The following is a 3,578-nucleotide window of genomic DNA, read 5'->3' as shown; positions in this document are numbered from 1 at the left end:
CTATAAAACTCTATTACACAAAACAGTACTATAAGACTCTATTACACAAAACAGTACTATAAGACTCTATTATACAAAACAGTACTATAAGACTCTATTACACAAAACTGTACTATAAAGCTCTATTACACAAAACAGTACTATAAAGCTCTATTACACAAAACAGTACTATAAGACTCTATTACACAAAACTGTACTATAAAGCTCTATTACACAAAACAGTACTATAAAACTCTATTACACAAAACAGTACTATAAAGCTCTATTACACGAAACTGTACTATAAAACTCTATTACACAAAACAGTACTATAAGACTCTATTACACAAAACAGTACTATAAGACTCTATTACACAAAACAGTACTATAAGACTCTATTACACAAAACAGTACTATAAGACTCTATTACACAAAACTGTACTATAAAAAGTCTGTTACACAAAACTTTATGGTAACACTTTCTATGAATGTCACATTTGTAAGCATCTATAAACACATTCATAACGTTATAATGCATTCATAATGCATCATAAACATGGCTATAAATATTTATAAAAATGCATTACACGTTATAGCCATGCTTATTATGCATTATGAATTGTTAACATAATACATTATAAGTACTGATCATAACAAATTATAAGAGCTCATAAGTTCATAACTAGTTTAAACTCTGACATTTGAAGCCTGTAATGTGCTTTACTGTGAATGTTTTAGTGTTTCAGTAAATCCTTCAGTAAATACTTCAACTTGAAGCCTCACTCTGAACACTGGAGGAGGCTTTAGTACAGTACGCTTCACTTTACTTAGAGCGGACAAATACAACTTATGAGCTCTTATAATTTGTTATGATCAGTACTTATAATGTATTATGTTAACAATTCATAATGCATAATAAGCATGGCTATAACATATAATGCATATTTATAAATATTTATAGCCATGATTGTAATGCCTTATGAATGCATTATAACATTTATTAATGTGTTTATAGATGCTTATAAAGATGATATTCATAGAAAGTGTTACCAACTTTATCATACAAACTTTGTTATTAAGAACTGTTTTACACAAACTCTTTTTACAAAACTTAATAAAAAATAATTACACATGCATTTATTATAAAAACTATAAATATTCTCATACACAAACTCTAAAAACTGTATTACAAAACCCCCACAAAACTCTATGAACTCTATCACAGAAACTTTATTACAAAAACTACTAAAATGCCGTAAAATAAAATTAAGAACTGTAGAATAAAAACTACTTCAAAAGCTCCATTGCAAAAACCTTATTCTAAACACATATTCATAAAGTCTATTGTAAAAACTTTCTTACTCTTTCATGTTTTAGAAATTAATTGACAAGAAACTGTTTTATTATGTGACTACATACTAAAACTCTATTATAACTAATTAATAGTAGATCCTGAATAATTCATAATAACATGTTGGTTGTATTTGGACTAATTTAGCAGGCACTTCACTGCTGGACTCTCTCTCTCTCTCTCTCTCTCTTTCTCTCTGTCTGTATTCCTCTCTCTCTCTCTCTCTCTCTGTTCTCTCTCTCCCTCTCTCTGTCTCCATTCCTCTCTCACTCTCTCTCTTTCTCTCTCTCTCTGTCTGTGTGTTCCTCTCTCTGTCTCTCTCTCTCTGTTCTCTCTGTGTCTCTATTTGTCTCTCTCTCTCTCTGTCTGTGTTCCTCTCTCTCTGTTCTCTCTCTCTGTCTCTATTCATCTCTCTCTCTCTTTCTTTCTCTCTTTTTCTCTCTGTATCTCTTCCTCTCTCTCTGTCTGTATTTCTCTCTCTCTCTCTCTCTCTCTCTCTCTCTCTCTCTCTCTGTCTGTGTTCCTCTCTCTCTGTTCTCTCTCTCTCTGTGTCTCTGTTTATCTCTCTCTCTCTCTGTCTGTATTCCTCTCTCTCTGTTCTCTCTCTCTGTCTCTATTCGTCTCTTACTCTCTTTCTTTCTCTCTTTTTCTCTCTCTATCTCTTCCTCTCTCTCTGTCTGTATTTCTCTCTCTCTCTCTCTCTCTCTCTCTCTCTCTCTCCCTCTCTCTCTCCCTCTCTGTTCACATTTCCACTGATCATCAGTCCATTTCAGATTTCAGTTTTTTCACCAAACCTAAATGGTTCCATGAACACCAGCTGCTATACAACAATAACGGCTGTGAGGATGTGAGAAATCACTAATATTAAAACAGACATTTGGAACAATGTTGAGCTTCTTTGCTTTACTGTGATGATCTACTGAGGATTTTCCCCATAAAACACCACCTATATCGATTAACAGTGCTAAGCTAAGCTAAGGTTTGTGGTGGTGAACAGGGTAGCCATGAGAAGAAAAGCAGATTTCCTGTGGCAGAGATAAACGTCCACTCCAGAGCTCAGCTGACCCCATCCTGGGCCAGAAGGAAGACGAGAAGAGAGTTTACTAAACTTTACTGCCAATGAAAGCTTTATTGAGCAGACAGGGTCCACACATCAGCGTGGAGGAACCTGGCAGGAGGAAAGAAAGACCTATATCTGAGTCAGGGACGCCGCGGTCTTCTGTTCCACTTCACTGCTGTTCCAACTGCAGACTCTGAGTCAGTTTATTGTCACAAGTGACAAAAAAACTAATTAAACAATGATGGATGAAATATGTAAACATAAAGTTTTAAAACATACCATTCATTCTCCAGTTCTTACAGTCCATATATAAAAATAACGATTGGCACGTCTGTCCAAGTGTTGGTCACAGGGTCAAGAAGTTTGATTCCCAGTGATGCCACAGCCGTCCGTAAGCAGGAGTGCATCATCCAGATCATAACCCTCTCCCTCCCATGAGCTGCACTGTTATTGCCGCAACAGCAGTTCAAAAAGATGTGGTGGAGCTTCATGTTCCTCTGCTGGCCTTCACCCTCCCAGTGTCAGCCTCAGATTCATTTAAATCATCGTACACCGATCAGGCATAACATTCTGACCACCTCCTTGTTTCTACACTCATTGTCCATTTTATCAGCTCCACTTACTATATAGGTGCACTTTGTAGTTCTACAGTTACAGACTGTAGTCCATCTGTTTCTCTGCATACTTTGTTAGCCCCCTTTTACCCTGTTCTTCAGTGGTCAGGACCCCCATGGACCCTCACAGAGCAGGTACTATTTGGGTGGTGGGTCATTCTCAGCACTGCAGTAACACTGACGTGGTGGTGGTGTGTTAGTGTGTGTTGTGCTGGTCTGAGTGGATCAGACACAGCAGTGCTGCTGGAGTTTTTAAACACTGTGTCCACTCACTGTCCACTCTATTAGACACTCCTACCTTGTTAGCCTTGTCACCTTGTAGATGTAAAGTCAGAGACGATAGCTCATCTGCTGCTGCACGGTTTGTGTTGGTCATCCTCTAGTCCTTCATCAGCGGTCACAGGACGCTGCCCACAGGACACTGTTGGCTGGATATGTTTGGTTGGTGGACTATTCTCAGTCCAGCAGTGACACTGAGGTGTTTAAAAACTCCAGCAGCACTGCTGTATCTGATCCACTCAGACCAGCACAACACACACTAACACACCACCACCACGTCAGTGTTACTGCAGTG

This window comes from Colossoma macropomum, unplaced genomic scaffold (assembly GCF_904425465.1).
Source record: "Colossoma macropomum unplaced genomic scaffold, Colossoma_macropomum, whole genome shotgun sequence".
Taxonomy (NCBI): Eukaryota; Metazoa; Chordata; class Actinopteri; order Characiformes; family Serrasalmidae; genus Colossoma; species Colossoma macropomum.
This window is presented reverse-complemented; position numbering follows the sequence as displayed.